At 35.7% G+C, this 27,941-nt stretch overlaps 1 long non-coding RNA gene across 1 annotated transcript in view; it reads right to left on the reverse strand.

The window, feature by feature from the left end:
- The window catches only part of LOC145522051 (uncharacterized), a 207,871-nt gene that overhangs the window by 155,535 nt on the left and 24,395 nt on the right, over positions 1-27,941 (reverse strand). Inside the window, exon 7 of the long non-coding RNA XR_014065875.1 lies at positions 13,275-13,408. This is a non-coding gene — a long non-coding RNA (uncharacterized LOC145522051). The remainder of the gene's footprint in view (positions 1-13,274; positions 13,409-27,941) is intronic.

Here is a 27,941-nt window from a genome sequence, read left to right on the forward strand (position 1 = left end):
AATTCTTCTCAAATTATTCCAAAAAACTGAAGACGAGGGAACACTACCAAATTCATTCAATGACATCACCATTATTATGATACCTGAACAAGACAAAGGCACTTTAACATAAGTAGAAGCAATATTTGTTTTTTTAGATCTGACTCCTCAGGCATAGGAAACAAAAGCTAAAATAAAGAAATAATATATAATTAAACTTAAAAGCTTTTGCACACCAAAGGGAGTCAATGATAAAAACAAAAGACAACCTACTGAATGAGCTAAAATATTTGCAAATCATATGTCTGATTAATATCCAAAATATATAAAGAGCTCATACAATTCAATATCAAAATTATAAACAACCCAAATAAAAATGGGCAGAAAATCTGGATACACATTTTTCAAAAGAAGACATATAGATGGTCAACAAGCACATGAAAAGATGCTCAACATTATTAATCATGAGGGAAGTGCAAACCAAACCTCAATGAGATGTCACTCACAACTATCAGAATGGCTAATGTTAAGCAGACAAAAAATAATAAATGTTCACAAGGATATACAGAAAAAGGAACAGTAGTACACTGTTTCTGAGAATGTAAATTGGTACAGCCACTTTGGAAAATAGTATGGGTATTTATCAAAAAGCTAAAAATAAAACTACCATGACATAACTTTTGAGTACCTTTAGTCAGACATGACTGAAGTGACTTAATGTGTATGCACACATGAGTATTAAGTCACTCTTAATTTTGTACATAGATTATATATATTTTTATATATATATACATATGTATACATACACACATGAATACGTACACTCATAGATTTCCTTGTTCTGTCACTTTAGATGTCCTAAAAGAAACAGTAGTAACAAGCACACCTACTACCCAGATCTTGGTTTCTAATACCATTCTCTGACAAAGAATTGTGGACGCTTTGGAAAACTAGATGATTCTGAAGCTTGGCAGAACTACCCAAAATGAGCCTGTTATATCACACAGCACCAGAGAGTAAGAAAATGTTAAACACACACATAGACACACACAGTAGGGATGGGCACACACAGCAGGGATGGGAGTTTGTCAAAGGCAATCAGGATCAACTAAAGAGCTCCCAGTGGCCAAATCTGTAATGATTTGTGCAACACAATAAATAAAATAGTATTGATCATATCCCCTAATATAAAATAAATAATATTGATTTCACATATAAGTAAATGATGGGATAAACATATCATTGGGGAGAACAAGCAAACCTGTACAGAAGAATTCCATATAATTTATGTAAGATCCTCCTACCTGGACAAGGTGAAACACAATTCTTCCTTCTTTATGTATTGTACATAGTGACTTTCTTTCAAAGAATATGGAATGGAATAGTGGACAGAGAGTAACTTTACAACAGAGAAAACCAACAAATATTACTTTAGCCAGATAAGCTTAACATTGTAATTGATTGATCATATTGGTAGCAAGAATCACTGACTTGTGTTGAGAATTATACTGTCTTCCCCCAAATTCTTAAGTCTTGTTCAGAAATGAGAAAAACATTAGAAAAAAAGAAATTAAGGGACATTCTGCAAAACACTTTATTAGTACTCTTCAAAACTACAAGATTATAAAATAAGAAAAGTCTAAGAAATTGTCACAACAGAGAAGCATAAAGAACCATAGTGACTTAATATAATATAGCATGCTAGATATAAGAAAAACTACATTAAGAAGAAACTTAGGAAATCTAAGGAAAGGATGCACTTAGATAATAATAGATTGGTTCACCAGCTATGGGAAATGCACAAAGGTAATATAAGATGTCAACAACAGGGGAAATGGATGTGGAACATGTATGAAATCTCTGAAATCTCTATTCTTTGTAATTTCTATAAATCTAAACTACTCTAAAAAAGTTTATAAAAAATAAAACTACTTTCTTTTCATTTAACTTATTTTAGAGTATTCAGTATTTCACTATATATGGTTGTGGTTTAGTTGCTAAGTTGTATTTGACACTGCGACCCTGGACTGTAGCCTGCCAGGCTTCTCTGTCCATGGAATTCTCTAGTCAAGAATATTGGCATGGGTTGCCATCTCCTTCTCCAGGGGATCTTTCCAACACAGGAATTATACCTGGGTCTCCTGCACTGCAGGCAGATTCTTTAACATCCAAGCCACCAGGGAAGTCCTATCACTATATATATATATATTATATGTTTACCATTTCCTTATTCATGTACATAAGATATTTTTAATTATTTCCTTTTTAGTTCAATGCCATCATATCCTTGCCTCAGTATGTCCTTGGGTAACCGTGTGTGTGTGTGTGTGTGTGTGTGTGTTAGATTTTTTAAAAGTGCTTTGGTTTTGTACCTTACCTAAAAGATCATCCCCATTTCAAACATGGAAAATAGATATCCAATACTGGAATTCTAGTAATTTAGTGATTTCATTGTTTTTACATTGAACTCATCCTGCCTAGAACTTACTTTTAATAGTAAAACAGGGGGGAAAGTTTTTTTTTTTTTTCCCTGATTGATTATACAGTTCTTGGAAAACCATTTGTTGAGTAAAAATTCTTTTCATTCTTAATTGAAAGGTCTTACTTATAATATACTAAGTATATTATGTGATGTATGTATGTGTCAGTCGCTCAGTCATGTCCAAAATCTTTGCAATCCCATGGGGACTATAGCCCACCACGTTCCTCTGTCCATGGGTTCCTCCAGTTAAGCACACTGGAGTGGGTAGCCACTCCCTTCTCCAGGGGATCTTTCCAACCCAGGGATTGAAACCTTGTCTCCTGTACTGTAAGCAGATTCTTTACCATCTGAGCCACCAGGGAAGCCCACTAAATTGTGATATTCTTTACTAACTCTGAATTTCATTTGTCTTTAAACTGCACCTGCTCTGCTTCTAGCAAGGCGCCAAGTATGTAATTAACTTTATGAAACAGATGCATTTTTTTAAAAGAGTAAATGGAGTTGCTATCTGCAGAGACATTAAAACTTAAAAAATAAATCCAACGAAAGATTGAAAAAAATCTTAGGGAAAACAAGTTTTAAAGGGAAGCACTTGTAGGCTGAGTAACAGACACTTATGCTTCTGAATTTTAATAGTACTGGCCTTTTCTTTGCTCCCTCCTACAAATTGGTACTTTCAGAATTGCAGCTTATCTCCCATGTCAATACATGAGCTTTATGTTAAATAATACAAAGTCTCAAATGCTAGGAAAGGGGGTAAACATTTGATTGCTGTTGTTTGCCAGTCGCTCAGTCATGTCCGACTCTAATCATATGGACTACACCATGCCGGGCTTCCCTGTTGTTCACTATCCCCCAGAGTTTGCTCAAACTCAGTTCCATTGAGTTGATTTGATATATATACACAGAGATAGATAGATAGATGTATCTGTGTGTGTATACATATGCTGTGGTTAGTCGATCAGTTATGTCCGACTCCTGACTCTTTGGGACCCCATGGACTGTAGCCTGCCAGGCTCCTCTGTCCTTAGGGATTCTCCAGGCAAGAATACTGGAGTGGGTTGCAACACCTTCCTCATGTGTATACATATATGTGTGTATACATGAATATGTATATATATGAAGTAGCTGTGAATTTGTGTGTGTGTGTGTGTGTGTATATATATATATATGTATGTATATGTATAAATTGAACCTGAAATATATGCTCTGAGAACATATTTTAAGCCCCTCTCATGTATTAATATTGACTTGGCCTAGTGAATAATCACAGTAATTAGCTTCTTTTCATCTGTCATAATTCTAGTTTTATTTTTTTAATTTTTAACATCCATAATTTGAGCCTAAAACTTAACAGACTTGTGACTGTGATTAATAGTATTTTCATCTAGGTGTTAACAAACCTCTGCCACTATTTCTTAAAGAATTTCAAAGGTAACACCTGTTCAATTTCTTATGCCAGAATTTATCTGTACTTTTGTTCTAACATAATTCTTTCAAATTTATTTTAACAAAATACAGGGTGACAGAACTAATACATACAAATATTCTTAAAGTGCTACATTAATTATGCTTACCTATTTTATTTTATTTTATTTATTTTATTTTATTTATTTTATTTTATTTTTTTCTGATTCAACAAGTTTATTGAGACCTCTTGGGATCTAAGCCCTGCAGAAAACAGATGAATCAGCTTTCACACTCAGGAAGCTCATGGTTGGAAACTGGTAACTATAAAAACAACACAGCCACTAAGTGCTTTGGATCGGGGAGGGATATAAGGAGGATGTAGTGCTTGTAAATCTGGAATCGAACACTAACTGCCAAGAGAGGCAGGAGGTGGGATGGGGCCTCCCATGCAGAGATGAGCTTGGAACCATCTAGAAAGGGTCTTGCCCCGGACATGGCCGCGTGCCTACAGGTCCCTGGAGCTCACTGCAGGCTGGCCCACTGCAGGGACGTGTAGACCACCTTACCATCGGGCTGCGGGGAGCATCAATGCTGGGAAGTAATATACAAGAAAATATTTCTAAATATTTTTTCTTGTGAAGCATAGCAGATTAGCCACATAGCTGGTAAGCATGTCTTATAGACATGAAAATACTACACAAGAATATGCAGCACTCTGTACTGATCATTGTAACAACTGCATCACTCAGGGCACTCCACGATTTTTATAAAATTTAAAGGTAGAACCAGTAAGTATTTTCATATTGCATTATTATATTGGATGTGGCTTTTTAATGGACCAAATCTTTCTATATTTATGAACAAAACAGTTCTTCCTAAAATAGGGAATAAAAGTAAATACATACATCATAAAAACATACCATATACTCAGTTTCTTTTTAAATTGGTTTTTTCACAGAACGTAATTTTGAATAGCACTAAATTGAAAAAAAAAATAGATGAAGGAATGTGTTTTCTCACATATCACTAGGATCATATAAGATAGAAAAAAATAGTATAAAATTACTACATTCAGAAAAAAGTAGCAAATATGCAGTCCGTAAAAAATAGCATCTCTCTTTACAAAAGCTCTAATAGTGAATAAGAAGATAAAGTATTTCTCAACTCTTTGTGAAATCAACTTCACTTTGATATCAAAACTTGACAAGTTCATGATAATAAAAGTACAAAACAATCCTATTCATGAACTTAGAAGCAAAAATCCTAAACAAATAGCCAATAAAACTCCATGATTTAAAAAGGCACTTACATAAAGAACAAAGGAAGCATAATTTTAGGAATTCCAGAATGATTTACTATTTGAAAATTTATCAATGCACTTCAGTAATGTTGACATAATAATAAAAAATAATAAAATGATATAATTCTTCAAAATATTCAGAAAAATAACCTTACATAATCCAGTACCCATTGATGGGCAATTTTTGGAAACTAGGAGTAGAGAATAACTTTATTAAGATGATAACAAGACTTATAAAAGAGCCTCAAACTATATTACATATATATGTAAACCTAAAAATTCTGATTTATTCACATGCTATTCCATCTCCTTCAAAGGTGATATATCTTTGTTGTTGGGAACCACATTATACAATTAATTTTATATTTGTCTTTGGCACTCTACTGGGAAATATATATATATATATATATATATATATATATATATATATATATATATATATATATATGTATGGTAACAGTTTAATCACTAAGTTGTGCCTAATGCTTCAAACCCATGGATTGTAGCCCACCAGGCTCCTCTATCCATGGGATTTCCCAGGCAAGAATACTGGAAAGTGTTGCCATTTTCTTCTTCATGTCATCTTCCCAACCAAGGATCGAACTCACATCTCCTGCATTGGCAAGTGGACTCTTTACCAACTGAACCATTAAGGAAGCCCAGCATATATATATATATGAAAATAAATACACATATATATATTTTCACTAAAAAATCAGCTTTTTAAACTCAGGTATATTTTCTAGAACCATTGCATTAAAATTAAGGCTGAATCTTCTGACTGATATATAAGTATCAACAATGTGGTATTTTTTATATTAACTAGCTTGTCACAGGTTTCCCCCTCAATCCTCGCTCTTTATGAGAAAAAACAGTCTTTATACAAAAGAATAGATGCACTAAGAGAATAAATATTGAAAAAAACATATCAGTGAATCTTCCATCTTAAACAATTAATTGGTAATATTTGATCATGATGGGTTAAGTTATACTGCAATAAGAAAGAGTCCACAAATCTCAGTGGTTTAACAGAACAAAAGTTTTTGTTTGTTCTACACGTCATGTGTGAGCTAAAAATGAATTCTGCTTACTCCAGTTACTCTGGAAAGAATGCTGAGGGAGCCTCCATACTGACACATGTATCTAGTGTGACTCTGGTCAAGATAAAGGGAATATGCTGAATTGCACACTAGCTTTAAAGGGTCCAGCAGAAGTGAGATAAATCACTTTTGCTCACTTTACACTGATCAAAAGACGATAAGTGATCACAAAGAGTTTCAAGAAGACATGGAAGTGTAATCCCACCAAACACTTGAAAGTGGGAGAGCTAGAAACAGCCATAATGACCAGGGTCTGTATTTCTGCAACCAAGTATTTATTCTTATTTTTCCATGCTATACAAATCTCAAGTTCTGCCCAAACCCAGAAATAAGTTAAAGTCCATTAATCCTGAATGATCTCTGGTAATCAAAAAAAGTAATATAAATACAGATTCTCTTGATAAATTAAAACAAATTGAGCATTATCTTGATCATCTAAAATTAATTAACTAGGTAACAGATAAATAAACACTTGCTTTCTCACAAAAGTCTTCCATCTTTAAAAGGAATAGACGCAGCAGACATTGATATGTAGCAATTCTGAAATCTACTGGGAAAATGTTTAGAATTCCTCTACCCAAAGTACGGGAGAATATTCCTTGACAATGGTCCGACTTTTCTCCTTGGGATGAATTCTCTATTTCAATTTTCCCTGAGGCTATTCTTTTGACTAAAAGAAGATTCTAGAAGATTCTTTTGTCTATTATTTTTTACACTGAACATATTTAAGCAAGGTACTGGAGAACAAACTTTTGTTGATGAATGAGCAATTTTTTAAGCCTATTTCTACATATAAGCTTGGGATACCAGGGATCTTTGTATCGAAGAGTTAAAGGCTTCTTTACAACAGGGATATACTCTGACAGCACAACTTTCCTAAAAACCCACTGGATTCTTATTCATGGGATTCCAGTAATATCATAAGATAATAACTATAATTTCTTTCTAGACTTACTTCTCACAATCACCACTTTCTTGTTTGTTCGTTTGTTTTTTCCTCATGGTTGTTTTTCTCAATTTAACTGTGGGAATATTTCATGGAAGACTAACACCTTAGGCTTTGTTTTGAAAACCAGGAGTCAAAATGAAAAAAAAAAAAAAAATGACTGGAAACAATTTAAATCCATTCAGTAGTTTTAACATGTCTTTGAAACTGAGAATATTTTTAAGTTTTATCTTTCACTGTTTAGGATTGAAAAGCAGTTGCCTCGGAGAAGGCAATGGCACCCCACTCCAGTACTCTTGCCTGGTAAGTCCCATGGACGGAGGAGCCTGGTGGGCTGCAGTCCATCGGGTCACTGGGAGTCGGACACAACTGAGCGACTTCGCTTTAACTTTTCACTTTCATGCATTGGAGAAGGAAATGGCAACCCACTCCAGTGTTCTTGCCTGGAGAATCCCAGGGACGGGGGAGCCTGGTGGGCTGCCATCTATGGGGTCGCACAGAGTCGGACACGACTGAAGCGACTTAGCAGCAGCAGCATCTAATCCTAAATCTTGGAATTCTGTATCTCTCTATTAATCTTTATAACTGCTAGCAAACTAATCAGTTCTTTCTTGAATTTTTCTCTCATGTGTAATACTTTGCTTTGTGTAGCAAATACCAACAAATTCTTGCTAATTATTTATTTTCTAAACTTTTAATTAAGGAATTCAAGTTCATAATATACAAGAATAGCCTTCCAAGATATCTTAAGCTACAGTTTTAGCAAATGTTTTGCCCACTGCAGAATAGTGATCACTGTTTATTCAGACTTAAATAATAGATGCTTCACCATTCACTACTCACTGTGTAAGCCAATGCCACTACATCTTTCAGGGTTTGTTTCTGTTTTCTGTGTCTGTTATAAAAGCAGCTCATTCTTGGTACCAAATTCTAAACTAATCATATTAGTCAAAGTTATGTTGTACTAATTAACAACTCCAAATCACAGTGGCATCACAAAATACAGTTTATTCTTCATCCTTGCCACATTCAGAAGGGGTGTCTGCATATTATACCTACTTAGTTCAACCCTTTACACAACTGATACAATTTCTAAGATGGCAAAAATATTAAATGGCCAGTCGCCACTTGAGATAACTTCTAAGCTCCAACATAGCCCTGGCACACATCCCCTTCAATTAAAATCTTGTGGCCAAAATAGGTCACATTTTAACCTAAATTAAAAATATTAGAATGTATCATCCTATCACATGCACTGAGTGGAAAAAAACAGAATATTTTGGAGGATAGTACCCCAGCTAAAAGATTTAATGCTCTCTATTGTCTTTCTCTAGTGATTTTACATATTTATATGTACATATTCAAGTATTTTGATTTTTGGTTCTGTAAAAAAACAATTTTAGGAAGAGCATAGTAGCTACTGATCTATGGCCACTGGAAAGTGTTCTCCCATCAATTTCAAAATGAGTCCAATCACAATAATCATGTGTAAGCACCTAATAAAATTACAGACTTCTAATTCTCCAAGCCAGGCTTCAGCAATACATGAACCGTGAACTTCCAGATGTTCAAGCTGGTTTAAGAAAAGGCAGAGGAACCAGAGATAAATTGCCAACATCCGCTGGATCATCAAAAAAGCAAGAGAGTTCCAGAAAAACATATATTTCTGCTTTATTGACTATGCCAAAGCCTTTGACTGTGTGGATCACAATAAACTGTGGAAAATTCTGAAAGAGATGGGAATACCAGACCACCTGACCTGCCTCCTGAGAAACCTAATGCAGGTCAGGAAGCCACAGTTAGAACTGTACATGGAACAACAGACTGGTTCCAAATAGGAAAAGGAGTACGTCAAGGCTGTATATTGTCACCCTGCTTATTGAACTTCTATGCAGAGTACATCACGAGAAACGCTGGACTAGAGGAAGCATAAGCTGGAATCAAGATTGCCGGGAGAAATATCAATCACCTCAGATGTGCTGATAACACCACCTTTATGGCAGAAAGTGAAGAGGAACTAAAAAGCCTCTTGATGAAAATGAAAGAGGAGAGTGAAAAAGTTGGCATAAAGCTCACATTCAGAAAACTAAGATCATGGCATCTGGTCCAATCACTTTATGGGAAATAGATGGGGAAATAGTGGAAACAGTGTCAGACTTTATTTTGGGGGGCTTGAAAATCACTGCAGATGTTGGTTGCAGCCATGAAATTAAAAGACGCTTACTCCTTGGAAGGAAAGTTATGACCAACCTAGACAGGATATTTAAAAGCAGAGACATTACTTTGCCAACAAAGGTCCATCTAGTCAAGGCTATGGTTTTTCCAGTAGTCATGTATGGATGTGAGAGTTGGACTGTGAAGAAAGCTGAGCGCTGAAGAATTGATGCTTTTGAACTGTGGTTCTGGAGAAGACTCTTGAGAGTCCCGTGGACTGCAAGGAGATCCAGCCAGTCCATCCAAAAGGAGATCAGTCCTCAGTGTTCATTGGAAGGACTGATGTTGAAGCTGAAACTCCAATACTTTGGCCACCTCATGTGAAGAGTTGACTCATTAGAAAAGACCCTGATGCTGGGAAGGATTGGGGACAGGAGAAGGGGATGACAGAGGATGAGATACCTGGATGGCATCACCGACTCGATGGACATTAGTTTGGGTAAACTCTGGGAGTTGGTGATGGACAAGGAGACCTGGCGTGCTGCAATTCATGGGGTCAACAAGAGTCGGACAGGACTGAGTGACTGAACTGAACTGAACCTAATTCCTCTCGAAATAGATTCTGACTTGGCAACTAATACCTTATCTTCATCAAATATACCAGGTGATATTCATGATTGGATAACTCTGAGAACATTTGTCTGCCATATAACATGTGTAAAAATACTTAGCCTTCCAGAAAAGATTTTGTATTTTCACCTTGTGATTTAACTTATTGTTACTTTTGAAATTACTTTTATAATCTTATTTTCAAATATTAGACTTTATATGTTAAACAGGTTTAGATGTACAGAAAAAATGAGCAGAAAGTACAGAGTTCCTGCGTACCTCTTATGCCCCATCATTTCCCCCTCATTACTAATATCTTGCATTAGTGAAATACTTTGTTACAATGAAAAAGCCAATACTGGTAAACAATTAACACAATGTGTAGATTACAGTATGGTTCAGTTTCTGTGTTGAACCTTCTATGGGTTTGACAAATATTTAATGACATGTATACAACATTAGGATATCATACAGAATTGTTCCAGTGCTTGCAAATTTCCCTGTGCTCCACCTATTCATTTCTCTCCTTCCCCTTCATAAACCCCTGGAAACTAGTCATCTTTATACTGTCCCCATAGTTCTTCCCTTTCTTTAATGACATGTAGTTGAAATAACACAGTTTGTAGCCATTTAAGATGGGCTTTCTTCCACTTGACAGTGTGCATTTAATGTTCCTCTATGTCTTTTGTGGCTTGATGACTTATACCTTTTTTTATTGTTTAATAATATTCCATTACACAGTTTTACCATAGTTTCTTTATTCACCCACCAATTGAAAGACATCTTGGTTGCTTCCAAGTTTGGGCAGTTTTGGACAAGACTGCTATAAAAATTCATTGCTGGCCTTTTAAAAGCTAAGTTTTCAGCGCATTTGTGCAAATTCTAAGGAATGTGATAGCTAGATCATAGGAGTATGTTTAGCATTGTTAGAAAACTGCCAAGCTATCTTAAAAAGTAGCTGCACCATTTGTATCCCTTATGATTATACAGTGGAAGTGACAAATAGATTTAAGATTTTAGATCTGATCGACAGAGTGCCTGAAGAACTATAGATGAGGCTTTGGAACATTGTACAGGAGGCCGTGATCAAAACCATCCCAAAGGAAAAAGAAGTGCAACAGGAAAAAATGGTTGTCTGAGGAGCCCTTAAAAATACCTGAGAAAAGAAGAGAAGCAAAAGGCAAAGGAGAAAGGGAAAGATATACGATATGAATGCAGGGTTCCACGGAATAGCAAAGAGAGATAAGAAAGCCTTCCTAAGTGAACAATTTAAAGAAAAAGAGGAAAACAATATAAAGGGAAAGACTAAAGATACTCCAAGAAAATTAGAGATACCAAGGGAATATTCATGAAAAGATGGGTACAATAAAGGACAGAAATGGTAGGAAGCAACAGAAGCAGAAGAGATTAAGAAGAAGTGACAAGAATACATAGAAGAACTGTACAAAAAAATCGTAATCACCTAGATAACCACAAAGGTGTGGTCACTCACCTCGAGCCAGATATCCTTAAGTGTGAAGTCAAGTGGGCCTTAGGAAACATTACTACAAACAAAGCTAGTGGAGGTGATAGCATTCCAGTTGAGTTATTTCAAATCCTGAAAGATGATGCTGTTAAAGTACTTATGCCAGCAAATTTGGAAAACTCATCCGTGGCCAAAAGACTGGAAAAGGTCAGTTTTCATTTCAATCCCAAAGAAAGACAATGCCAAAGAATATTCAAAATACCACACAATTGTGCTCACTTCACATGCTAGTAAGGTAATGCTTAAAATCCTTCAAACTAGGCTTCAATAGTACATGAACCAAGAACTTCCAGATGTACAAGCTGGATTTAGAAAAGGCTGAGGAACCAGAGATCAAATTGCCAATGTCTGTTGGATCATAGAAAAAACAAGAGAATGCCAGAAAAACATCTACTTCTGCTTCAGTGACTATGCTAAAGCCTTTGTGTGGATCACAACAGATTGTGGAAAATTTTTAAAGAGATGGGAATACCAGACCACCTTACTTGCCTTCTGAGAAACCTGCATGCAGGTCAAGTAGCAATAGGTATAACCAGACATGGAATAATTGGCTGTTTCAAAACTGAGAAAAGGAGTATGTCAAGGTTGTATCTTCTCACCCTGTTTATTTAACTTATATGCACAGTACCTCAAGCAAAATGAGTAGCTGGCTGAATCACAAGATGGGATAAAGATTTCCAGGAGAAAAATGAAAAACTTCAATAATCAAACGACACAACACTAATGGCAGAAAGTGAAAAGGAAACTAGAGCGTCTTGATGAAGGTGAAAGAGGAGAGTGAAAAAGTTGGTTTAAATCTCAACATTCAAAAAACTAAGATCATGGCATCCAGTTCCATTACTTCATGGCAAACAGATGGGAAAATAATGGAAACAGCAGCAGATTTTATTTTATTCAGCTCCAAAATCACTGCAGTCAGGGACTGCAGTCATGAAATTAAAAGACGCTTGCTCCTTGAAAGGAGAGCTATGACAAACCGAGACAGCATATTAAAAACAGAGACGTCACTTTGCTGACAAATGTCCATATAGTCAAAACTATCATCTTTCCAGTAGTCATGTATGGATGTGAGAGTTGGACCACAGAGAAGACTGAGAGCCAAAGAATTGATGCTTTCCAACTGCGGTGCTGGAGAAGACTCCTGAGAGTCTTTTGGACAGCAAGGAGATCAAACCAGTCAATTCTAAAGAAAGTCAACCTCAAATATTCATTGGAAGGACTGACACTGAAGCTGAAGCTGCAACACTTTGACCACCTGATATGAGGAGCCAGCTCATTGGAAAAGACCCTGATGCTGGGAAAGATTGGAGGCAGGAGGAGAATTGGGTGACAGAAGATGAGATGGTTGGATGGCACCACTGAAACAATGGACATGAGTTTGAGCAAACTCCAGGAGATGGTGAAGGACAGGGAAGACTGTTTGTGCTGCAGTCCACGGGGTAGCAAAGAGTTGGACAGGACTGAGCAACTGAACAACAACAAAATTACTTGGCAAAAATATTAGTTTCAATATGGTACACTAATTTCTAAAAGAATAATGATAGTATTACAGTATTGACACTATTCTGTACTTAACAGTTTCATCTCAATTATGATAATGATGTGGTTGTTGTCATTATTATCATTGTTGCTGGCCCCTGTTGCTATTTTTATCTGGTTGGGTTGCTTCTCTAGATCTCAATCACAATCATCTGTCCTAAGGGAATCACATTTTTGTTCAAATATTGAATATTCTTCCATGAAACTGATGTGAATTAGGGTACACTTACTCTATCCAAACTTAAGAGAAGCTATTTCAGTCTACAGTTGGGAACTGCTGAAGGTGATGCCTTACTGGATACAAACAATGATGCATCTTGTTCCAGTAGTTGTCAGGAATTATGGTACCATGATGAAAGACAGCCTACAACAAGGATGACAAGTCATGAAAAACTCAGAGAAATGAAGCTTGAATATTAACTGAATCATGCAATTGACCTGCAATATCTGAACTTCCAGTAATATAATAAGTTTCCATAATTTGTGCTGGCTTTCCTACTTGCATATGAAAGCAAGTTAGTTGATAAATATATGAAAGTAATATCCTTCTATTCTAAAACTACATGAATGTCATTCAGTAGAGTAATTAAATAAGTTTTAAAAAATAATGAGTCATTATTAAGGATAAGCAAAAATAATTAAGGTAGGGTCATATACTATGGCAGAAAATCCGTGGACAGAAGAAAAAAGACCTTTACTATTAAAATCTAAAAGATACTAATTCTTTTAGTAAATAATTGAATTTAGTTTTCAAATTTTATTTATGCTTTTCTTATTTGGTTAATAAATTAAATTGGTCTGTAAATATTTCTAGATTTTTTTTATTACTCAATCTGTCTTTTTTGTTTTGTTAATAGCTATTTTGTTTACATAAAATGAATAGACAATTGTATATCACTTTACCATATTTTGGAAGACGCGTAATTCTCAATTTAAGTAAAATTGTAGTACGTGTTCCGTTAGAATTTGAAAGAACTTTGACTAAAACCACAGTGCCCTGAAAGTTTTACCTGGAAGAAGAAATTGATAAAATTTGTTGATAAAATTGTCCCAAGTAATACTCTTCTAACGCCTTATCCTTTGTGGTCAGTTGGTTAAAATAGGTTTATTGAGCCTCTATTTCACAGCATCCTGGATCTCAACAAAAATTAGCAATAACTTAAGAACCTATCAGGTTGATTTATTTTAATGTCTGACTTCTATAGGTTTATTATTTTAATTTTTTAATTGCATAAATTCAAAAGATATTTTCTTTAATAATGAGTCATAAGTATTTAGGTATAATTTTGGTGTCAAAATGCTTTCTTTTTTCCCATTTTAAAACATGCTAAAGTTTTCATTGTGAATTCTCTGTGGGAAAAAAAAGTTCTTTGAGAGTTTTAAATGCTAATTTTATAAACATCTTAAGGAAATTATATGTTTCTTCTCTTATTTTAATTCTATTTAACATCATATGGGCAGTTAAGTTTAAATATAGATTGTGCATTTCCTCAATTGAATGGAAACATATATTTACTGTTGTTCAATTAGAAAAAGCAATTAACGCCTGCCTAATGATGTTACACTGTTTATTGTATATTTAGATTTTTCAAAATAGAGGATGTCCGTAAGGAATTCTACCTACTAAGGAACGCAATCATTTTGAAAATTCTGTTAAGAATAGATTGAAATGCGATTGACCTAAGGAACCATTCATCCATAAATAAATCAAAGAAAGGAAGATTTGCTATTTTCATGTCTGAAAATTAAGCTTTGGTCTACAACTAAACTAATGTCCTGTGAGAACACCTTCTCTTAACTTTCTAAAAATTATTTCTGAGGAATAGATTGTAGCACCAAGGTTCATTATTTTTATAATGACAGAAAAAAAGAGTACTTTTTATTACCTTCATTGGATACAATTTTACCAAATATCATATATACCTGGATTCTAGAGATAATGTAAATTCTGTGCATATTTGTAATACAGGACTGTAGCAAAATATTAAAAATGTTCATCATTTTATTCAGTTGAATTTGAATACAATAAAGTCAGAATAATGGAAGTAGCATGAGGACAGGAAGAGGAAAGGAAAGAACACTGGCATTTTGTACAGCAAAAGCTGGTCTTAGTAAGATGGAATAGTCAAGACAGCACAGTTACAGTATGCCACCAAATATGCAATCATTCAGTCATCGACTTTCATTTATCTATTAATTCAACACTTACATAATGAGCATGTACTATGTTGTGGCCATTGTAATGACTATTGTGTATGTAATGATAAGCAAAAAAAAAAAAAGGACAAAAAGACACAGTGCTTTCATGGAGATTATAGTACTGCAAGTGTCCAAAAGTTAACAAAATTCTCCATATAAATGTGAGTCATGCAAGTGTTATATGTGTTATAAAGGAGCAATATTATGCTTTGACAGCTTATTTAATCTTGTTGGAAAAACAGAGAAGAATTCCTGAAGAATTAAATTATTAATTCCTAACATTATAGGCAATGTTTATTATAGATCATAAATTCTTCTAGTCATTAGGGTGAATGATCAATATCTTATGTTGCCCTTACAACAACCATAAGAGCTATATACTTTTTTATGTTTAATTTTTGATATATAATTGTAAATGCTGTCTTTGCCCTGTAGATAAATGGCTCATAAAGAAATTATATGTGGCCTTAAAGGGAGTGAAGGAGGCTAATACACACCAACACACAAAAAAGATCTTGCCCTACCACAAAATTTTCTGACTTAAAGCAATTGAGATATATACTTTTACCATTTTCCTTTTATTAGTACCTGTGAAGACCTAAGGCTCAGACAGATTAAATAACTTGCTGAAGGTTGCACAACTGGTGAATGATACAGCCAGGAGTAAGATCCAGGAATACTAGTGCTAGAGCCTGCAATTTTAACCCCTGTAACGCACTCCAGTGAAAACCTAAGTATAATATCAAGAGGTGGAGTTTATTAGCAAGCCTCATCATGTAGATCAAGCAAAAGTCATCAAGAGAACAGTAAAAATTATTCAGGAAAGAAGAATAATTATAATAATTATAACTCAAATATGCAGCAACCTCATGAATTAGGAAAGGCAGCATATAAAGAATATATACATATATTTATATAAAAATCTAGTCTTGAATCTACCTGATGAAAACAATCAGTAGTTTTCTTATATCAGTTTGCATAGGAGTCAGCATAAACTCAATTCACAGAATGAAGATCAATCATATAATACAAAGAACTCTACTCTATGACAGAACACTCTGTGTCTACTCCTAACCCTTACCACTTAAAACTGAAGGGCCTTAAGGAGGTCATTTTTCTTCAAACTGTATCTTTTTTTTTTAACAATTGTAACAGAAATTGAATCACCTTTTTTCAATTCATAGATACAGTCTTTCCCCCACATAATTCTGAAATTGAATTTTTGAAGTTAACACATGCACTTATATTTGCTTATATTTTGTAAATATCTATTGTCAAATCAAATCTAAATCTTAAAAAGTAATTTTCCATTTATTTATTCAACAAAAATTTATAAATACCTATTAAAGATAGTAGACAGAAGCAGTGAAAACATAGAGAAGGGCACAATTTTGGAGCTTATTTTCTAGAGCAGGTGACAAAATTAGCAATTAAACAAAATTGTGAAGTGAAAGTCACCTAGTCATGTCTGACTCTTTGCAACCCGTGAACTATACAATCTATGGGATTCTCTAGGCCAGAATACTGGAGTGGGTAACCTTTCCCTTCTCTAGGGGATCTTCACAAGCCAGGTATCGAACTCCAGCATTGTAGGCAGATATTTTACCGCTGGGCCACAAGGGAAGCCCAAGAATACTGTAGTGGGTAGCCTACCCCTATCCAGCAGATCTTCCCACCAGGAATGGAACCGGGGTCTCCTGCATTTCAGGCGGATTCTTTACCAACTGAGCTATCAGGTAAGCCAAACAAAATTGTACACAAATATAATTTAACTTAATAATTGAATATGAAACTTACAGAAGCCATTATCAAATAACTCTGGTGTAGGTAAAAATTGTTGTTGTTGTTGTTGTTGAATCGCTGTCATGTCTGACTGTTTTGTGACTTCATGGACTCCTCTGTCCATGGGATTTTCCAGGCAAGAATACCAGAGTGGGTTGCCATTTCCTTCTCCAAGGGATCTTCCTGATTCACCCAGGGATCCAGCCTGAACCCATGTCCCCTGCATGTGTCGCCAACATTGCAGGCAGATTGTTACCACTAAACCACCAGGGCATCCCTCTCGTCAGCTGCCTTCATCCAATTCCCCAACAGCTCTTTTAAATATATCAATGGGATGTCTGCATTTATAAAGGAATATATAAATATTCTTAATAGAAATATAAATTATGGGATAAATACTCTGCTGACAGGTTTCACTTTTTTTTTTTTAATTTAATGGTTTCACTTTCTGAAAGCCACACACTAAAGGAAAATTACATTTAAAACACAAATTCCTATATTTTACACAATCTTCTGCTGGATATTTTCCATATTTATATGATAAATATTCAGCAAGCTACTCTACTGTATTGGAGTTTTTACAGAAGCAAGCTAATTGATATTATAAATCCTATTTAAAAGTTTGCTTTTCCTTAAGCAAAACAATTTCAATATCTTTTGTGCAAACTCATTTTTTTCAGTAAATATATCTGAAACAAATTTGTACTTCTATTTCTTTTCTTCAGTGAAAATTTATCACTTCATTCTATCAAGGGGATAAAAATTAATTATTAAGTGAATGAAACATCCACTATCTCAGTAATCTCAATTAAATGCAACATTTTCTAGGGCTTATACAGTATTTCTAGTAACCACTCATTACAAAAAGATGTTTTACAAATTCTCTTTACTTCTCAAAATTTCCCTTTATTCATTTTGAGAAGTCCTTGTCCTGTTTTTCGCTGGAAAAGTCAACTATTTTTCAGGTGATAACTTAAATATTAACTCTTAAGAATCCACGCAGATTTTTCTCTTTTATAGTACACCAATGCTTTCCTTTATCCGTGAAACACATTTTAAAGTATTGTTTGAGTTTTCACCTCTTCAGTATGCACTTTCTCTACCAATTATATGCTTGTGATCTCGATGACCATGTGTGCTTTGTCCACCCTTATCTACCAAGGGCCTAGTGCAGTACCTTGTAGAGGATATAAAAGATATTCTCTATAAATGGATGAGCACTGGGGGTCGAGATAATGGGAGAAGACCCACCCTTCATTTGTTACTTTCTTTTGAATAGGAAATGCTCAGAATTATTTATCACTTACCTAAGCTCCAATATTTATATCTATTTGTGCCAGTGCTTAGTTCTTCCCGTTGCAAAAGACAAAGATGCCTGTATTTGACAGAACAATTTGTTATGAGTCTATTTCCTCCAGCAGTCTCCTGGTGCAAATACAAAATACAGCAGAGATCGAAGACCAATTTTTGTCTTCTTAATCTACAGTTTTCCTGTCCTTGTGGATTAATTTTAGTGCCCAAAATTTAGATAAATATGTCTACTGAGATTTTCCTTCCTCCAACTTTACTTTATCTAATTTTATGAGCTCAAGAGACTTCACCGTGCTTAATTAATTTCAATGGTCAAATTTCTAATCTTTCCAGTTTCCCTAAGTAGGTCTTTAAGGGAATAATTTTAATGAGCAGCAGATAATTTTTTCTTTGCTCCAGTATATCCTTCTATGCCTACAAAGAAGATGTAGTAAATGTTTGAAAAAAATAACATGAGTACTAATCAAGAGTATTACTCATGTCTGATGAGTTCACATGCAATTTAATAGTTATTCTATTTCACTGTGTCTAAGCTTGTATTACCGTCTCCATCACCCACAAAACAAACAAACAAACAAAGGCCTATAACAAGGGAACTGGAGTCAGAGATCTAAAAAGAGTGAGGTACATAGAAAAAAAGCCAATCCAAGAGTAATTTTTGAACTAGTTACCACTCTGATATATAAGGGGTTGATCCTTCGATAGACTATAGACACAGCATAAAATATACATTGTGATAGAATATGATATGATAGAACAGAACAGAATAGAATAGAGCAGGTAGAATACACTTGAGAAACTTCTGCCTGAAACATGGAAGATGGGAGTTTTATGTCCATCATACCCTGACCCTTATCAGTTAAGTGTGGGCTAGGCTGTGCACTGTGTCAGCACAGCCAAGCAAGCTTGGCAGGCTCCCCATGAACAGTATAGAAGCCCTGAGAAAGAAAGCAAGGTTAAGTTGAGGTGCTGAGGGTACTGCTTATCCTTGCATGTAGCTGGATGCCATAGGAATAGCCAAAGATCAAAGAGGATCTCAGATATTGTGATATGTGATGTAAAGTTCCAGTCCATATTATGACTACAAGAGTAATATATTTTTTTCTTTAAATTTTCTTTCTTTATTGGCTGTGCTAGGTCTTTGTTGCTGTGCAGGCTTTTGTCTAGCTGTGGCAAGCAGGGGCCACTCTCTAGTTGCGGTGTGCAGTTTTTTCATTGTGGTGCCTTCTCTTATTGCTGAGCACAGGCTCAAGGGTATGCGCTCTTGAGCAGGTGAAGTGGAAGGTTCTCTACAGTTGTTTTCTTGGACTCTGGAGCACAGGCTCAATAGTTGTGGCACAAGGGCTTAGTTGCTCCATAGCATGTGGGATCTTCCCAGACCAGGTATTGAACCAGGTTTCCTGCACTGGAAGGTGGATTCTTTACCACTTAGCCACCAGGGAAGACTGTAACATATTTTAACTGTAGTTCATTATTAAGCTATAAAAATAATTAAAAGAGATAAGAAGGAAAATAAAAAGCACTGATGATACCACCAGTCAGATAATAATATCTGTAACTGGAACATTCCACAGAATATCTGATCAATATTCTTCAAAACCACTGAAGTTGTGGGGAAACAAACAAACAAACAAAAAGCAAAAATAAAACCTTAGAAACTGCCATGGATCAAAGAAGACAAAGGAGAAACAATGACTAAATGCAATATGATTTCCTCAATTAGATCTTGGAAAAGAAAAAGACATTAGTAAAAAAAACTGGTAAAATTCAAATAAAATCTGTAGTCTAGTTAACAATAATATACCAATATTACTTTCTTGCGTCTGTGTTCAGTCACTAAGTTGTGTCCAACTCTGCGACCCCATGGACTACAGCATGCCAGACTTCCCTGTTCTCCACTATATTCCTGAATTTGCTCAAATTCATGTCCATTGAGTCAGTGACGCTACCTAATCATCTCATCCTCTGTTGCCTTCTTCTGCTTTTGCCTTCAGTCTTTCCCAGCTTCAGGGTTACTTTCTTAGTTTCAACAAATATATCACCATTATGTAAGAAGTTAATATTAGGGAAACTTGGTGAAGAGGATATGGAAACTCTTTGACCATTTTTGCAAGGTTCCTCTAAATATAAAATTGTTGCTGTCTCAGTTCATTTGGGTTGCTATGACAAAATATCACAGACTTGGTGAGCTTATAACAACAGAAATTTATTCCTCACAGCTCTGGAGGCTGAGAATTCAAGATCAGAGTGCAAACACGGTCATGTTCTATGTCTGGTGACTACTAGCTTTCTGGCTCATAATTAGCTGTCTTCTAGTTATAATCTCACATGACCAAAGCAATAAGGGAGCTTTTACTGTTCTCTTTCATAAGGGCACTAATTCTATTCATGAAGGTTCTACCTTCCTGACCTAACATCTCCCCAGAGGCTCCACCTCCTAATACTATCACTTTGAGCACTAGATTTCAACATATAAATTTTGGAGGAATACAAGCATTCAGTCTGAATACAAGTCTGAAGGACTTACCTGGTGGCTCAGACGGTAAAGCGTCTGCCTACAATGCAGGAGACCTGAGTTCAATCCCTGGATCGAAAAGATCTCCTGGAGAAGGAAATGGCAACCCACTCCAGTATCTTGCCTGGAAAAGCCCATGGAAGGAGGAGTCTAGTAGGGTACAGTCCATGGGGTAGCAAAGAGTCAGACACAACTGAGCAACTTCACTTTCCTTTCTTTTTACAAGCATTCAGGTCATAGCTATTTCAAATAAAAATGTATGTAAACATGGCATGTTTCTTTTGCATCACTTGTTCAAATATATATTAATACAGAAAGTATTTTGCATAGGGTTTCCCTGATGGCTCAGCGGTAAAGAATCTGCCTACCAATACAAGAAACATGGGTTTGATCCCTGGTCCAAGAAGATCCTACATGACTCGAAGCAACTAAGCCCATGTGGGGAAATGAACAAGATGGTACCAGTCAGGCTATCTCGCCCTCTAGCACCATGTTCTATAAACAATGACTTTGCATGGTTATGTATTAGCTGAAATCACTTATAGCACTGTGCATGCACCTCACGAGGTACTCACTTGGTCTTGGGCTACTCTGTGTGGTGTGCCTGTATGAGCTTCACCACTAAAGTTCTGGCTGCTGCTGCACTGGGGCTACATTGGAACAATATCATGGTTACGTGATGTGAGGTTATGTTATGGATGGTTATGTTATGTTATGACTGCTGCTACAGCTGCTGCATTAACCAGGAGAGAGACTGTATTATGGCTGCCATGCCAGCCAGGAGAGAATAAATGTGTCTGCAGTTCCTATGGCTCCTCGAGTTTCCTTCCACCTCTTAGCTCGCACCTTGCCTACCCTGGGTTCAGCAAACAGTGTGCACAGTGAGATACAGTGAGACAACTGGCTCTGTGAGCAGGATCAGCAAGATAGCCTGTGTGCCACAACTATAGAACCTATGATCTAGAGTTTGGAAACCGCAACTACTGAGCCCATATTCTGCAACTACTGAAGCCCACATGCCCTAGAACCTGTGCTCCGCAATAAGGGAAGCCACTCCAACGAGAAGCCTAAGCACTGCAATGAAGAGTAGTCTCCACTTGATGCAACTAGAGGAGAGCAGGTACAACAATGAAAACCCAGCAGAGTTAAAAATAAAACTAAATAAATTTACTAATTAATTTAAACATTTGCATACATGTTTACTAATCATTAACCTGGTATAAATATAGTTACATGAGTGTAAGCATACACAATTTTAAACATACACTCATATCTGTGTGTGTCTATATGTCTTGCTGACCTGTTTAGAAGTTTATAGTGATAAAGAATTGATGTAAATTAACAACAGATTTTTAGACAAATTAAAAGAGGAAAAGCTAAATTTAAAATGGTTTCTTTGGCATGATTAAAATTTATTCATCTATTTTAGACCTAGATTAGCCCTCTTTTTCAATAAAATAAATATTTGGCATTTAGACCACAGGGTTCTGATTTCATTTCATTAAGCTTCATATGTTTATCCTAAAAATCTCAAGTGCTTTTGAAGGGAATGCCTAGAGCTTGAGTAGGTCATCAACTCAGTCAACCATATCATCACAGCTGACACCCAGCTAGTGCTGGCTATGCCAAACACTCCTTCTAGGAGGTTTATATGTACTAATTCATTTAACCCTCATGAGAACTATGTGAAGCAGTTGGCAATGATTAAACTGAAGAATAAAAATGTGCTCAATGTCATACAGCTAACAAGTGGTGGTTTTAGGATGTGAAACAAGCTAACCTGGCTCCCAAACTCAGTTAACAATGACTCACCCACGAAAGTAGGTTTCTATGTCAATTATAAACAAAGTCACTACTTTATCAGGAACAATTAAAATAGTCCCTAGAAAATTCTGAATTTTTGCTCAAGAATATAACTAGGCAATTTGATAGTTGTTATTGTTCATGCTCAGTTGTGTCCAACTCCATGTGACCCCAAGGACTACCCCATGCCCGGCTTCCCTGTTCTTCACTATCTCCTGGCATTTGCTCAAACCTATGTCCATTGAGTCGATGATGCCACTCAACCATCTCATCCTCTGTTGCCCCATTCTCCTCCTGCCCTCAATCTTTCCCAACATCAAATTTGATAGTAATTAAAATCTAATAAAAAGTTCAACTCAAGTGGATGAACAATCATAGGAGCCACTCATATTTTTAAAACACATCTGTGACACTGAAAGTTACAATTTTTTCCTTTACTTGTTGCTTATCATTACATATTTTGCATATTGGAACACAGTCCCAAGGAGACGACTCTTTCTGAAGATAAATTTAGCTGAGATCAATTAAACAATTAGTTCGGTAATAAACCCCTCATTAATATATTAAAAATATCAAATGGATCATAGACTCATAATGGGTTAATCAGAAAGGATTCGAATTCGAGTTTTTGTCTTTTCTGGATATATGCCCAGGAGTGGGATTGCCATATCATAGGTTAGCTCTACTTTTAGTTTTCTAAGAAACCACCATGCTGTTTTCCATAGCAGTTATACCAATTACATTCCCCCAACAGTATAGGAGGGTTCCCTTTTCTTCACACCCTGTTCAACATTTATTATTTGTAGACAATTTGATGATAGCCATTATGACCAGTGTGAAGTCATATTTCATTGCAGTTTTGATTTGCATTTCTCTAATAATTAGCTATGTTAAGTATCCTTTCATGTGCCTCTTGGCCATCTGTATGTCTTCTCTGAAGAAATGTCAATTTAGATTTTCTGTCAATTTTTAATTGGGCGTTTTTTTATATTGAGCTATATGAGCTGCTTGGATATTTTGAAAATTAACCACTTGTCAGTCACATCACTTGTAAATATTTTCTCCCAGTCTTTGGTTGGCTTTTTCTTTTGTTTATTGTTTCCTTTCTGTGCAAAAGTTTTTAAGTTTGATTAGATCTCATTTGTTTATTTTTCATTTTATTTCTTTTTCTTTGGGAGACTGACCTAAGAAAACATCGCTATGATTTATGTCAGAGAATGTTTTGCCTAAGTTCTCTTTTAGGAGTTTTATGGTGTCATTTCGACTTTGTTTTTGTGTACAGTATGAGGGAATGTTTTAACTTCATTGACTTACATGAGGTTGTCCAGTTTTGCAAATATCATTTGCTGAAGATACTGTCTTCTCTCCATTGCATATTCTTACCTCATCTGTCAAAAATTAAATGATCTTAGGTGTGCAGGTTTATTTTAGGGCTCTCTATTCTGTTCCATTGATCTCTGTGTCTGTTTTTTGTGACAATACCAAGCTGTTTTGATTACTGTAGCTTTGTGGTATTGTCTCCAGCTTTGTTCTTTTTCTTCAGAATTTCTTTGGCAATTTGGAGTCATTTGTGGGTCCATATAAATTGTAGGATTGTTCTAGTTCTGTGAAAAAATGTCATAGGTAATTTCATAGAGATTGGATTAAATCTCCAGATTGCTTTGGGTAGTATGGCCATTTTAATAAAATTAATTCTTCCAAACCAAGAGAATGGGACATGTTTCCATTTCTTTGAATCATCTTCAATTTCCTTTATCAATGTTTTTTGCCTCTCAGCATTTAGGTCTTTCACTCCTTGGCTAGGTTTATTCCTGGTTATTTTTTATGTGCTTTTAAAATGGACTTTTTAAAAACATTTTATGTTATTTCACTGTTACTATGGAGAAATGCAATATACTTCTTTATATTAATCTCATATCTTGCCACCTTGCTGAGTTCATTTATTAGCTCTGATAGTTTTTATGTGGAGTCTGACTCTTTTTGACTCCATGGACTATACAGTTCATGGAATTCTCCAGGCCAGAATGAGTCCAGAAAGAGTCCACCTACAATGCAGGAGACCCAGGTCTCCCGCATTGCAGGTGGGCTCTTTATCAGCTGAGCCACAAGGGAAGCCCAAGAATACTGGAGTGGGCAGCCTAACCCTTCTCCAGCGGATCTTCCCAACCCAGGAATTGAACCAGGTTCTCCTGCATTGCTGGTGGATTCTTTACTAACTGAGCTATCAGGGAAACCCCAATTTGAAAACATACATGCACCCTAATGTTCACAGCAGCACTATTTGCAATAGTCAGGACAAGGTAGTAACCAAAGTGTCCATTAACAGATGAATGGATAAAGATGTGGTATGTATATACAATACACTATTACTTGGCCATAATAAAAGAATGAAATATTGCCATTTGCAGCAATACAAATGGACCTAGAGATTATTATGGGCTTCTCGGGTGACTCAGAGTGAAAAGAATCTGATTGCAATGTGGGAGACCTGGGTTCAATCCATGGGTAGGGAAGATATCCTGGAGATGGGAATGGCTACCCAATCCAGTATTTTTTCCTAGAGAATTTCATGGGTAGAGAAGTCTGGTAGGCTATAATCCATGGTGCCACAAAGAGTCAGACACTGAGCAACTAACACTTTCACTTTCTTGAGAGATTATCATACTGAGTGAAGTAAACCACAGAGCAAAAGACAAATATTATATGCTATCACTTATATGTGGAATCTATAAAATAATAGAAACAAACTTATTTTTAAAACTGTAGAAACAGACTAATAGACATAGAAAACAAACTTATGGGTACCAAAGAAAAAGGGGGAATAAATTTGGAATATGAAATTAACAGATACACATCATCATATGTAAAATAGATAAGCTATAAGGATTTGCTGTATAGCACAGGGAACTATATTCAATATCTTGCAATAATAACCCATAATTGAAAAGAAACTTAAAAAGAATATATATATATAACATATATATGCATATAGAAAGATAAACTGAATCATTTTGCTGTATACCTGAAACTAACACAGTACTGTAAATCAACTACACTTCAGTCAAAAAGAACAAGAAAGAAAGAATTTGAGCCAGATTTCCATAGGTAACTTAAAAAATAGAGATTCTGCCTATGTGAGAAATAGAAAATCAGAAGTTTCAAATGCTCTTTAAATTTACATAAGCTAACAGGATTGTTACCTTTGAAAATAGTAACACAGAACAAAAGTGATTCTTCTAAAACACCTGCACAATTTGTTTTTTTTTGACTTTAACTGTGTGGATCACAATAAACTGTGGAAAATTCTGAAAGAGATGGGAATACCAGACCATCTGACCTGTCTCTTGAGAAACCTGTATGCAGGTCAGGAAGCAACAGTTAGAACTGGACATGGAACAACAGACTGGTTCCAAATAGGAAAAGGAGTCCGTCAAGGCGGTATATTGTCACCCTGCTTATTTAACTTCTATGCAGAGTACATCATGAGAAATGCTGGGCTGGAAGAAACACAAGCTGGAATCAAGATTGCTGGGAGAAATATCAATAACCTCAGATGTGCGGATGACACCACCCTTATGGCAGAAAGTGAAGAAGAACTAAAGAGCCTCTTGATGAAGGTGAAGAAGGAGACTGAAAAGGTTGGCTTAAAGCTCAACATTCAGAAAACTAAGATCATGGCATCTGGTCCCATCACTTCATGGGAAATAGATGGGGAAACAGTGGAAACAGTGTCAGAGTTTATTTTTTTGGGCTCCAGAATCACTGCTGATGGTGACTGCAGCCATGAAATTAAAATATGCTTACTCCTTGGAAGGAAGGTTATGGCCAACCTAGATAGCATATTTAAAAGCAGAGCCATTACTTTGCCAACAAAAGTCCGTCTAGTCAAGGCTGTGGTTTTTCCAGTGGTCATGTATGGATGTGAGAGTTGGACGGTGAAGAAAGCTGAGTGCCGCAGAATTGATGCTTTTGAACTGTGGTGTTGGAGAAGACTCTTAAGAGTCCCTTGGATTGCAAGGAGATCCAATCAATCCATCCTAAAAGAGATCGATCCTGGGTGTTCATTGGAAGGTCTGATGTTGAAGCTGAAACTCCAATACTTTGGCCACCTCATGCGAAGAGTTGACTCATTGGAAAAGACCCTAATGCTGGGTAGGATTGGGGGCGGGAGGAGAAGGGGACGACAGAGGATGAGATAGTTGGATGGCATCACCGACTTGATGGACATGGGTTTGGGTAGACTCCGGGAGTTGGTGATGGACAGAGGCCTGGCGTGCTGCAATTCATGGGGTCTCAAAGAGTCGGACACGACTGAGCGACTGAACTGAACTGAATATTCCAATGTTTTTCAAAACAGTTCAGAAGAAATGCATTATCAATATTATATTATATTTTCTTCAAAATGAGTTTAAAATTACTATATAAGAAGATTTTTGAATTTTTCCTTTACAATATGATAGGAATAAGCAGCAATAGAATAGACAGCTCACTTAAATTTTGCCAAGCCAGTCTGTCTTGCTATCTAAATTTAACTCCCCTGACAACTTCAACGAATAGCTTAAAATATAATTAAGGGTTCCGTGATATTTTTCAATAATTTGAGAATTATACTCATCAAATAACTTTTCTGATAGTTTGCACTTCTTTTGATAAAAAGTCAAACCAGAATTCCCTTGATACAGGTTAAAGCAGGGTCATTATACATACCATGTCTTTTCTGCAAAATTATCTTGGCAGTTAGTGATCATTCACACTTCTGTATGATTTAGGAATGTCAGCTTGTGAAGTTCCAGGAAAAATCCTATTGAGAGGCTAACTGGAATTCTATTTAATTTATAGCTGTATTTTTAGAATAGGTATACTTCTAGTACTGATTCTGACTTTATATAAAATCATATGTTCTTTTATTTATGACCTTTTAAAGGTCTTCAATAATGTTTCATCATTTTCCTTATACAAGATTTGAAATATATTTATCTCCCTGTTCTTGTGCTTTATCACTGAAATGTATTTGCACACACTATACTTCACTTCTTAATTTTTTTTAATTTTATGAATACTAAACAGTAACAGTTCACATAGAAACTTTGCTGAAATGATCAGTTCTACTCCATTTTTAGTGGATTTTTATGGGGATAATATAGGCCATACTCATAGGCAGTGAGTTTTACTTTCTTTTTGGTGAGAAGAGTCCCACTGTATGATCTGATTTCAAACACTAAGCATGGCTCCAAACACCTATCTAAAATAGAAGAATTATTTTTTGCCATTGTTCTGCATAATCCAA

Source organism: Giraffa tippelskirchi, chromosome 9 (assembly GCF_054371585.1).
Source record: "Giraffa tippelskirchi isolate mGirTip1 chromosome 9, T2T-mGirTip1v1.2.pri, whole genome shotgun sequence".
NCBI classification, from domain to species: Eukaryota; Metazoa; Chordata; class Mammalia; order Artiodactyla; family Giraffidae; genus Giraffa; species Giraffa tippelskirchi.